The following is a 12,085-nucleotide window of genomic DNA, read 5'->3' on the forward strand; positions in this document are numbered from 1 at the left end:
GTTGTCTCAACCTGCTTTCTTTTTTTAAAGGTCTCCTATTATACTGTTTCTCATCAACATATTATAGGTCTCAGATATATACAGAACTTGTCTCTGAAGTGTTTGGCTCCAAACACCAAACAGATCGTTGTAGCATCCCATAATCCCCTCTGTTTCAGCCTTGTATTGTAAAAATATGAACCACACAGATGCTAACTGATAATGAAAGCATCCGTGTAAATATTGTTAGGTATTTGCATTTATCAATTCAGTTTACCTCGTCTGGAAGTCAATGGTTTTTGTTAAGGGAGCCCTTGCGATGCTAACTTCTGTCTTACAAAAATACGTCCGTCCTGCACAACTCCTTAGCATAAGTGCCTGCTCATCTGTTTTCATATTCTGTTATAATAAAACCTTAAAGGTCCCCTATTATACTGTTTTTCATCAATATATCACAGGTCTCAGATATATCCAGAGCCTGTCTCTGATTGGCTGAAACACCAAACAGATCATTGCAGCATCCCATAATCCCCTCTGTTTCAGCCCTGTTTCAAAAGTGCTGATTCCCTGTCTGTTACTTTAGATGAAAATAAGGAGCCCCTCCCCACGCCCCTCTGAGAGAGATTTGGTTACAAAGAACACGATGGTGCTCTAGGAGGAGATTCAGGTGATAAGGGGGGGGGGGTTACCTTGGTTGGTGATTGGCTAATGGTTACTCAAGACAAAACATCGTTATGACATCACAAAGTGGCCAACATCTGATCAGCTCATTTTCAGACAGGTTTTTATAGAAATGGATCAGGACAAAAAGAGAGAGAATCTTTGTTCCTGAAACTTTCAGAGTCTCTTTCCACAGAGGGGACACATGTTGATGAAGAAGAGACATGAAGAAGAGGGGACACATGTTGATGTAGAAGAGACATGAAGAAGAGGGGACACATGTTGATGTAGAAGAGACATGAAGAAGAGGGGACACATGTTGTTGTAGAAGAGACATGAAGAAGAGGGGACACATGTTGATGTAGAAGAGACATGGAGAAGAGGGGACACATGTTGATGTAGAAGAGACATGTAGAAGAGGGGACACATGTTGATGTAGAAGAGACATGAAGAAGAGGGGACACATGTTGATGTAGAAGAGACATGAAGAAGAGGGGACACATGTTGATGTAGAAGAGACATGAAGAAGAGGGGACACATGTTGATGTAGAAGAGACATGAAGAAGAGGGAACACATGTTGATGAAGAAGAGACATGAAAAAGAGGGGACACATGTTGATGAAGAAGAGACATGAAGAAGAGGGGACACATGTTGATGTAGAAGAGACATGAAGAAGAGGGGACACATGTTGATGTAGAAGAGACATGAAGAAGAGGGGACACATGTTGATGTAGAAGAGACATGAAGAAGAGGGGACACATGTTGATGTAGAAGAGACATGAAGAAGAGGGGACACATGTTGATGTAGAAGAGACATGAAGAAGAGGGGACACATGTTGATGAAGAAGAGACATGAAGAAGAGGGGACACATGTTGATGTAGAAGAGACATGAAGAAGAGGGGACACATGTTGATGTAGAAGAGACATGAAGAAAAGGGGACACATGTTGATGAAGAAGAGACATGAAGAAGAGGGGACACATGTTGATGTAGAAGAGACATAGAGAAGAGGGGACACATGTTGATGTAGAAGAGACATGAAGAAGAGGGGACACATGTTGATGTAGAAGAGACATGAAGAAGAGGGGACACATGTTGATGTAGAAGAGACATGAAGAAGAGGGGACACATGTTGATGTAGAAGAGACATGAAGAAGAGGGGGACACATGTTGATGAAGAAGAGACATGAAGAAGAGGGGACACATGTTGATGTAGAAGAGACATGAAGAAGAGGGGACACATGTTGATGAAGAAGAGACATGAAGAAGAGGGGACACATGTTGATGTAGAAGAGACATGAAGAAGAGGGGACACATGTTGATGTAGAAGAGACATGAAGAAGAGGGGACACATGTTGATGTAGAAGAGACATGAAGAAGAGGGGACACATGTTGATGTAGAAGAGACATGAAGAAGAGGGGACACATGTTGATGTAGAAGAGACATGAAGAAGAGGGGACACATGTTGATGTAGAAGAGACATGAAGAAGAGGGGACACATGTTGATGAAGAAGAGACATGAAGAAGAGGGGACACATGTTGATGTAGAAGAGACATGAAGAAGAGGGACACATGTTGATGTAGAAGAGACATGAAGAAGAGGGGACACATGTTGATGTAGAAGAGACATGAAGAAGAGGGGACACATGTTGATGTAGAAGAGACATGAAGAAGAGGGGACACATGTTGATGTAGAAGAGACATGAAGAAGAGGGGACACATGTTGATGTAGAAGAGACATGAAGAAGAGGGGACACATGTTGATGTAGAAGAGACATGAAGAAGAGGGGACACGTGTTGATGTAGAAGAGACATGAAGAAGAGGGGACACGTGTTGATGTAGAAGAGACATGAAGAAGAGGGGACACGTGTTGATGTAGAAGAGACATGAAGAAGAGGGGACACGTGTTGATGTAGAAGAGACATGAAGAAGAGGGGACACGTGTTGATGTAGAAGAGACATGAAGAAGAGGGGACACATGTTGATGTAGAAGAGACATGAAGAAGAGGGGACACATGTTGATGTAGAAGAGACATGAAGAAGAGGGGACACATGTTGATGTAGAAGAGACATGAAGAAGAGGGGACACATGTTGATGTAGAAGAGACGTGAAGAAGAGGGGACACATGTTGATGTAGAAGAGACATGAAGAAGAGGGGACACATGTTGATGTAGAAGAGACGTGAAGAAGAGGGGACACATGTTGATGTAGAAGAGACATGAAGAAGTGGATTTTGCATAATAGGTGACCTTTAAGTGCACTCATTGTATTTGTACACTAGATGGCCTACTGACGACAGGAAGCTGCTTACATGAGGATTTTTTTTTTTTTTACATCTGCTACCAAGCCATCATTTTCTCACCACTAATTGTCATGTTTCAGGTAAAAGTAAGTAGTTTTTAAGGAAATTCTGTCATTTTGTACTTGTATATATATATATATATATATATATATATATATATATATACGTCTTGTTTCTGTTCTAACTTTATGTAAAGCGTCTTTGAGCATTTGGAAAAGCGCTATACAGTACAAAACCCTTGTATTATTATTATTATTATTATATATTTTGGCTATAAGGCTTTCAAAACTTTACTAAACAGGTTTTAAAAGCGATAGGTAGACCTCCAAACCTTATAAGAGTTAGGCTCAGGGTATGTTATGGAAATGATTTACATTAGTTATCAGAAAAAGATGAATACACAGCCTTAATGTGTGTGATAAATGTAGTCATTTTTTACTTGTATTCCTGCTCTAAGACTATATAGACTATATATGTTGGCTATAGCCTAAGGCTTTCAAACCTTTACTTAACAGGTTTTAAAAGCAACAGGTAGACCTCCAAACCTTATAAGAGTTAGGCTCAGGCTATGTTATGTTATTAGTTATCAGCAAAGGATAACTTAATAGCCTAAATATGTGTGATTTGAATAAAGAGGAAGTTTAGAGACAGTCATTTTGAGGAAATCTGCAGCATTTCCCACTTTCCCAGAGTCGGAAACTATTAATAAATACCTTCTATATATTTGGTATAGTCATTCAGGATTTCTTGGCTCAATTGTTGAATGGCTCTGGAATCCAATAGCATAATGATGATCCCCCGAGAGTCCGGGAAGTGAGCCAAACTGTACGAAGAAACTGAGGGGGGGGGGGGTTCAGGGGCGCCTGTTTCCAAGCTTTGTCTGATTGGAGGTCCACATTCTCAGATGTTAAAAACCACTGCTTGAGACGTGTCCTCAGAGCACCATCTGATGAACTTAAATACCCTTTTATAAACACTGCCATGTGTACATTTGCCTTCGTTTTAAACTGGATGTTATTTAACCCTAGCATTAACTGTGATGTGGATGTTTCCTCGACTTTTTTTTTTCATTTTTTGCTGGGGGGCCCTTAGTGGCTGGGAGCCCTAAGCGGCCTCTTATGTCGCTTAATGGGTCGGGCTGGCTCTGACTTTAACAAACTATTCAACTATTTTCAACCATTAGCCCTTAGCTAAGGATCGGGATATCAATGCTAGCTTGCTGACTAGAATCGTTTTTCAACAACACCATAATGCTAAGTAGCTAAATGTAGAATGCTTTTCATTATTTTTTATAAAAACATACACAGTGGTTGAGCTACTCCAAAATATTTACTTTAGACAGCAGAAGCACTCCCAGAGGAAGCTCTACTTCCTGATCTTCTGATCTTATTTTCTCAACAAACCTGTTTTCACTCCTCAGAGGTCACTCCTTGACCCCGACACAAATCCTCCTTTCCCTCTAGTGATTTTTCAGCACCTGAACAAACATGGCGGGACATATTTGCTATGAATTTGCAGCGTGGGTGATTTCCCGTGAGTTTTTAGAGGAACAGTCAGCATGATTTTCCCAGCTGACACATTTTTCTGTGTGAATGTATGTTTGTACAGTTGTGGCTGTCATTATTTCAAGATTCACTTGCTGTTTCCACTATAAATATTCTCTATTTTGATGTGTTTGTGCTACTCACCTCAGATGTTACACAGGCGCCTTGTGTCTTGTTGTCTTTGCTAAATCTGGAATAAACCTGACCCGTCTTTCACCAAAAATGATTCAAACTAACAAGGACATTATTGATTAATTCCGTTTCCAAACATTGTCAGTCTTAACTTCTTTTCCAGGGCCAATGGGATGAAGCCAAGAACTACGTCATCCTCTGAGCCGCCCTCCATATCCATCAGACAAAATAAAGTGGTGCAGGAATGAAGTGTTTTTGTAGACCAAAGTTAGCATCGCAAGGGCTCCCTTGATAAAAGCCGATGGGAATTTTCAATTGGTTTCAAACAGGATTATCTCCACATATTAACACCAATTTCATAAATATTAAAGCGTAAATGCAATTGCCAGAGGTGAAAAGCTAATGTTGGACTTTGAACAAACGATATCAAGGTTGCATAGCTTTACGGCATCACCGCTAAGCTAAAGGTGGCTAATGTCTAATGGATGATGGCGTTTAGTCGTCTCATTTAGACTCTTGTTAGCAACTGCCATTTTAAATACATATTAAAGCTTCAGACATTCAGCAGGATCTTTTCCTCATATTAACACCACTTTATGATTATTGAAGTGAAAAGCTAATGTTGGGCTATAAAGGGACTACAGCACGGTCACATGACTTCACATCACCACCGCTAAGCTAAAGGAGGCTAATGTTGGGCTATACTTTAAGTCGTCTCATTTAGACACTTGTTAGCAATCGCTGTTCTTAAATTCACCAGTGGGGTATTTTACTGACGTATTTTGAGACGTAGAACAAAACTTGAACACCTCTTAAGCTTGTGTTAACCACAGACATTCTTATAGGAATCTATTGAAAATCAACAAAAAAACTCATCGAACTAATTTCCAGGATTTAAGATTCATTCCTGTGTCGTCAGGTTTCCAGTAGATAATAGAAAGCTAAACACACACACACAAAACTGTCTGAAATATTTAATGTAAACCAGGAATCTTTCTTTGTCCTCGTCCTACCCCGTTAACAAAACTCTCCCACTCTCATTTGACAGAAAAAACTCCCCACTGTCCGGCTTTTCCCGAGCCAAAAACCGTGCTCAGCTACATCTGGAAGAACCTGATCTGACCTAAAGGAGAAGACAGAATCAGGAGAAGACAGAAAATCCGTTGCAGCCAACACTCTGTTTATTTAGTCAGGCGAAGCAGTGAAAGGGATCCGAATACTGGAAGAACTAGAAAGTGTTTACAGAAGCTCAGGAGGTTGAGATTATATAATAATAGAGAGTTGTAGTGAAGGGGTGTGTTCTAGCCTCTGGTGAATTATAGAGAGGAACGTCACCTCATAGGCACTCTTGTTTCTATGCATTCTCTTTCTAGGAATACAGGAGATTGTTGTTCTATCAGCCAACATCTCATCGGGAACTTAGAGGTTAACCCCGGAACGTTTCATGTTTCACAGTCGGTCCCCCAGTTTTAGCAGAGGCCTGAAATTCCTTGTCACTTCTTATTAAATGCATCACAATGTGCCGTACAGTGGGGTTAGAGGGGAGTGGGTTCACTGAGAGCATTGGACAGAAAATGTGAATGGTACAGGACGTGGCTCTGGTGTTGATTAATGTGACATGTCACTGCGTTGATGGAGTCCTTTGTGGGAAGTTACATGGTTGCACCAGAGCTGGAAAGTGTGTACTGTACTACATTGCAATATGGAGGTTGTTACTTGGGCAGAGATGGTAAAAGTACACACATCCTTTACTCAAGTAGAAGTACAGATACTCATGGTACTCTGGTAAAAGTAGAAGTACTGACTAAACTTCTTTTCTCAAGTAAAAGTAAAGAAGTGTTGGCTTTGAAATACTTCAGTAAAAAGTACCCATAACTAGCAGCTGTTCTAAAGAGTACCTGACCTCCCTTTATATTAATAGAACAATAATGTCATTGTTAGCTAATGAATGTTTCCATGCTGAACAACGGCAACATGACAACGTTTTCATTGGTCCCTCTTCTTTAGAGAAGACCAGGAAATGATGGATACACGGATCGTGTTCAAATCAATAGGCACGCAATGACTCTAAATAATAATGATCACGCCACCAAACACACATTCAAACTAAAGGAACCAGCCTGTTTGGAAAATGTAAGAGGTAGAAAGTACAGGTATTTGTGTTCAACATGTAAGAAGTAGAAAGTACAGGTATTTGTGTTCAAAGTGTAAGAAGTAGAAAGTACAGGTATTTGTGTTCAACATGTAAGAAGTAGAAAGTACAGGTATTTGTGTTCAACATGTAAGAAGTAGAAAGTACAGGTATTTGTGTTCAAAATGTAAGAAGTAGAAAGTACAGGTATTTGTGTTCAAAATGTAAGAAGTAGAAAGTACAGGTATTTGTGTTCAACATGTAAGAAGTAGAAAGTACAGGTATTTGTGTTCAACATGTAAGAAGTAGAAAGTACAGGTATTTGTGTTCAAAATGTAAGAAGTAGAAAGTTCAGGTATTTGTGTTCAACATGTAAGAAGTAGAAAGTTCAGGTATTAGGGTTCAAAATGTAAGAAGTAGAAAGTACAGGTATTTGTGTTCAAAATGTAAGAAGTAGAAAGTTCAGGTATTAGGGTTCAAAATGTAAGAAGTAGAAAGTACAGGTATTTGTGTTCAACATGTAAGAAGTAGAAAGTACAGGTATTTGTGTTCAACATGTAAGAAGTAGAAAGTACAGGTATTTGGGTTCAACATGTAAGAAGTAGAAAGTACAGGTATTTGTGTTCAAAATGTAAGAAGTAGAAAGTTCAGGTATTAGGGTTCAAAATGTAAGAAGTAGAAAGTACAGGTATTTGAGTTCAACATGTAAGAAGTAGAAAGTACAGGTATTTGTGTTCAACATGTAAGAAGTAGAAAGTACAGGTATTTGTGTTCAACATGTAAGAAGTAGAAAGTACAGGTATTTGTGTTCAACATGTAAGAAGTAGAAAGTTCAGGTATTTGTGTTCAACATGTAAGAAGTAGAAAGTACATGTATTTGTGTTCAACATGTAAGAAGTATAAAGTACAGGTATTTGTGTTCAACATGTAAGAAGTAGAAAGTACAGGTATTTGTGTTCAAAATGTAAGAAGTAGAAAGTACATGTATTTGTGTTCAAAATGTAAGAAGTAGAAAGTACAGGTATTTGAGTTCAAAATGTAAGAAGTAGAAAGTACAGGTATTTGTGTTCAAAATGTAAGAAGTCAAAGTAAAAAGTCGTCAGAAAAATAAGTAGTGGAGTAAAGTACTGATACCAGAAAAATGTAGTTAAATACAGTAACAAAGTATTTGTACTCCACTACTTCCCAACTCTGTACTGATCTCCTTTCTCCATAAAAACACTGACGTTGTTATAACAGCGCCTGTTGACCCGGTTTCTTGTTTTATTTAAATATTGAACGTCTGCCAGAGTAGGTAGACTCGCTTGGACTTCAAACACTTTGATTTGGAACATCTTATTTACTTTGGTGGGGGGGGGGGGTTTCTATAATATACTTTAATTTCAGAGGGGAATATCAGTGGTGGGAGATATTTCTATATGATTTTCTTGCTATACAATAGCTGCCCACTGCTCCTAGTAGGATGCAGAGGTCAAATGTCACTGTGTGTGCTGTGTGCATATATGTGTGACCATTAAAGAGGGTTTCATCATCCTATTTATCTTGAGTTAAAGCAGCAATAACTCACCATGAAAATACCAGAATGGCTCAGGAGGTAGAGTGATCTCAGGAGGTAGAGTGATCTCAGGAGGTAGAGTGATTGTCCACCAATCTGTAGATGTGGCTCCTAGTCCTGCAGTAAATATGTCTATGTGATAATACACAACCCCAAAAATCAACCCTATGTTGCTCTTGATTGCTAACTGTGTGTGAATGTTGGCAACCTTGTATGGCAAACTATGTTCCTCTATATTGATGGGTGAGTGCTGAGATGTATGTAAAACTGCTTTGAGTGGTGGCATAACTGGAAAAAGCACTATGTAAATGCGATCCATTGACATTTGCTTTTTCCTGGTGGTGTTTTTATGCTATTTATGCTAACGGTGTTCATTTGTAAAGATTATCTCTCACGCAATATTATCTGCAATAATCCAGAATCTAATGGAAGAAATCCCATTGGCTTTTTGTCTAGGGAACCAAGTGGATGATAACTTGCGTACCATGCTGTGAATGGATCTGGCCCTTCCTACATCCAGGACATGGTTAAACCATACACCCCAGCACGTGCACTCCGCTCTGCATCAGCCAAACGGCTCGCTGCACCCGCACTGCGAGGGGGACCCAAGTTCCCATCAGCAAAAACACGTGGGTTTGCTATCCTGGCTCCAAAATGGTGGAATGAGCTCCCCATTGACATCAGGACAGCAGAAAGCTTACACATCTTCCGGCGCAGACTGAAAACTCATCTCTTTCGACTCCACTTCGAGCGATATAATTACTATCAAAGCACTTATATACTAACAAAGGACTGGCTTATCTAAAGCCAGTTGAGTAGCACTTGAAATGTTCTGGCTCTATGAAACCTGATGTACTTATATGATTCTGTAGAGTACTGGAAATTACATATTTTGCAGATTACCTGAAGTTATTACATTACATTACATTACAAGTGCTACTCAACTGGCTTTAGATAAGCCAGTTGAGTAGCACTTGAAATGTAGAGTGGTTAAAACTAGTTTCTTGACTGGCTTAAAAAATGCAGTTTTGATACGTTAACTTCATGATCTTATTGTACGTAAATAAATTGGATACTTGATCTTTGAATATATCCATATGACATACACTTTGTCTCTATTTCTTCCATATGCCTGCTCCCTCTTTGTGTGTGCTCCATGATTGCGGTACATATGTTATCTCAGTGTGACAGCCCTGGCCTTGATCCTAGATGTTCCATGATGTACTCTATGGACAGCAGATCTTCAGAAAGCCTGACAAGATCATGTTCTGTCTTCTGGTGCTCACATGTTTATTGTTTTGGTGCACATGGGAGTAACTGAAGGTCACACGTGATATAATAGACCTGTAGTCTAAGCAGATTATCAAGAGTTGTTGCATGTTATCTCAATGTATAACCTTTCGTTTGATAGTAAGGGTCAACGTATTACCTTGTCACTGAGACCACTTGTATAATCGAGACCACTTGTATAATCGAGACCACTTGTATAATCCCTCTACGTTAGCTTCTTGTTTTTCTAAATGTTCCTGCTCCTTTTCCATGAAGCACGATCAAAACAAACATGTGGATTATTCATTTCCAATTACCAACTATCCCAGAGGATTCCTGAACTACATGACGCATTCTTTACTCGGTTCAAGGTTGTTGTTTTGAAGTTTTATCTCACATCTTTACATTTTATCTGCTCCTCTGAGGTAGATCTCATTGTAAACGATGGTATGGACCCAGTAGCCTGAGACTTTGGACCTTAAATAACATGTTTTCATTATGAGAGTTGACCAACCTCCATTCAGGAAGTAGGGGCGTGATATGGAGATACAAACTAATGACTTTATGGACTGCTGTCGTATTGTTTTAGAAAGTTTTACTCACCAATACACCTTATGTAAAAGAAGGTGATGAACATAGAATAAGTTACTTATCTAATTGCTCCATAAAAACATCAACGTTGTTATAACAGCCCCTGTTGACCTGGCTTCTTGTTTTATTTAAATATTGAACGTCTGCCAGAGTAGGTAGACTCGTTTTGGACTTCAAACACTTTGATTTGGAACATCTTATTTACTTTAGGGGGGTTTCTAGAAAATAAAAAGGTATATCATGACGGAAACTGCTTAGTATTTTGGGAGAAAAAGTCAAACGGTTGTAGGAAAAAGTCCACATAATTTTTACAGAAACAAGTCGTGGTATTATGAGAAATGGCATTATGGAAGAAAAAGTGAATCAAGATGCAAATGTCATGAGGTGTGACTGGATTGACTATTATTGTATCCTCTTTTAGTTTGTTGTGTTTTAATATATGATATTGGTATAGGATAATATAGGATATATTCATTTTCCATATTATTCACAATATTATTCTGCATAACATTTGGAACAAATTATACGTTGTTGTTTACGTCCGTGACGCCATCTTGTATACAGGCGTCATGTTCTCGCCATAATTGACGTCTGTGACCAAATCGGCCTTTTTCCATCTGGAACATTGCCAGACTCCGACCGTCACTCTCGGAGTCGGTTGCCGAAACCCTAGTCCATGCGTTTGTCACCTCCCGCTTGGACTACTGCAATGGTGTCCTGTTCGGGGTTCCCAACAAAACCCTGGACAGGCTCCAGTATGTTCAAAACTGTGCTGGGGACAGGGTGTCGTATTGTCATACTGATGTTCTGTACAAACTGTGAAGTCCACTGAGACAAATGTAACATTTGTGATATTGGGCTATATAAATAAACATTGATTGATTGATTGATGGCTGCTAGGGTACTCACACATACAAAGCCGTGGCAGCATATCAGGCCCCGGCTCCACGGGAACCCATACGGCAAAACGCATCGGGGTAACGCAAACGCAACCGCAAAAAACCTTCCGCCCACACGCAATATACACCGGATTGTGTCAAGCTCCACGAGACAGCTCCGTTTACATCCAACCGCTGGAAAAGCTGCAGTACATATGCCGAACCTGTACGTGGCGCTGTAACTTCCTCCACAAAAGCAGCAACTTCCTCCACAAAAGCAGCGAAGAAGAATGGTTGTCATGGCTGCACTTCTGTTTATTCTCCGCGGTGGGGGCGGAGGGAACCGCGCAGAGTTTTTCGCCGGTCAATGTGTGTTAAAGTTTAAATCTTCATGCTTCCTCATGCAGCAGCTGATCCAGTAAGTAAACCCGACAGTAAAAATAAACATATTTATAACTAGTTTAGGTAGTTTGAGAGGTAATTAAAATAGCTAAGGGTGGTGATCTGACTTGAAGTGTGTGTTTTGCTCCTCCCGCTGCATCACAGCCGGAGGAGCTGCGTGTCTCCGTCCTGTCAGATTAGACTTCACTCGCCTTTATGTCCATATCGAGATAAAGATAAATAATCTGAATTCAGTGTACAGTGTACTTTGACGCGGGGGTGGGCAGCAGAGGCGGGGAGAGGCGGGGCTATTGCGTCGTCATTATCAGAAACGGATGACCGTATAGGCGACCACACGGCCCCGTTGGACCCCCCAGAGCGCTCCGTTCCCAGATCTATCCACCTTTGGACCCGTTGTCGTTTGCGGGGTCTGTTTCTACGTTTCCGTTACGGCGTCGTCGAGCTTAAAGGGCTATACGCAAGAGAAATATGCGGATTCAACCCGTTTTCGTCCCCGTGGAGCCTAGGCCTCACTCCCACCCTCATCCACCTCCACTGGTTGCCGGGTCAAGTCCCGTATATCCTACAAAGTACTCCTCCTTACCTACAAGTCCCTCTATGCCCTTGCCCCCCAGTACCTATCGGACATCCTTCGCCCA

Source organism: Trematomus bernacchii, unplaced genomic scaffold, assembly GCF_902827165.1.
Source record: "Trematomus bernacchii unplaced genomic scaffold, fTreBer1.1, whole genome shotgun sequence".
NCBI lineage: Eukaryota > Metazoa > Chordata > Actinopteri > Perciformes > Nototheniidae > Trematomus > Trematomus bernacchii.